Consider the following 1,291-nt stretch of genomic DNA (forward strand, 5'->3'; position numbering starts at 1 on the left):
CATGAAGAAGTACTAAAAAAAATATTATAAAAAGGAAAGACGACAGAATTCATGATGTGAATAATAAAGGATGAGATTAGTTGATAGAAAATAAATTCTCTTAATTATAGGGGTGAGTACGGGTCGGTTTGGTTTGGGTTATGGTAAAATTAGAATCGAACAGATCAAAATGTAATTGGTTCGATTTGGTTTGGATTTGTATTTTTTTGTACATGTACCCGAACCAAACCAAACCGATTAAGAACAGATTTGTTCGGTTCGGGTAATTGGGTACCCGATGACTTTGAAATTTATAAAAAAAAAAATCAAATTTTTATCCTAAAAATTTAACAAGTACAATAAACATGTAACATCAATAGAAATAATCCAAACATGTAAACACTAAATACATTAAAAACTAAATTCATTAAAATCCAAACATATTAATAATGAATAATTATTGTCTAATGTATGAAAAAGCCATATATATTTTTTTAATTTTTTATTTAATTAATATATGATCAGGTTTCGCATCCCAAAATCGATACCCAAACTAATCACTAACAAAAACCATCGATTTAGTTTGGGTTGGACCCGATTATCCGTTGGTTTCAGAACCAATTTAATTGGTTCGGTTCGGATTTGGACGGATAATCGGGTATCCGCTATCCGTGCTCACCCCTACTTAATTAGTGGTCTAAGTAACGGGAAAGACAAAAAAAAAAAAAGAAAAAAGAAAGATACTATAGATACTGTCCATATGGCAGAAATTGAGGAGATGGGTAGATTGGTAACTCACACGAGTCATCTTTAGGCGTTGACATATAACTTAATATTCCGAAAACAATAATACCCTTCTCTGAATTCATCTTTTGTTTTTTCAATTTACTTATAATTGAAACTAGGGAACTGTGGTTAAACTCAGTGTGAAACTGTGGTTACATCACACGTTATTGTTTTATTAGGGAACAAAACCGAACAATAGTAAGCTGATTTTGTTTGATGTTACTTAAAACAATGCATTCTTCTCTCCAAAGAGTTCTTTGGCTATCTACTCTGCCCTACTAATGGTAAAGATTTTCACTTACTTTTTGTCCTATTTTCTATTTGTTTTTATTTGGTGATTTTGAGTTAGAATGAAATTGTGATATGTATGTTAAAATATTGATCTTGACAGCACAGAAATTTTGTTAAATTTAAAAGAGTCAATTAACCTTGACGGTTCAGAAACTCTTTTTTTATTCACTAAATGTTGACCACATCTATTATTTAATATAAATTTTAATGATATAAAAGTTAAAAATATTATATT

The sequence above is a fragment of the Arachis ipaensis genome, chromosome B04, assembly GCF_000816755.2.
Source record: "Arachis ipaensis cultivar K30076 chromosome B04, Araip1.1, whole genome shotgun sequence".
NCBI lineage: Eukaryota > Viridiplantae > Streptophyta > Magnoliopsida > Fabales > Fabaceae > Arachis > Arachis ipaensis.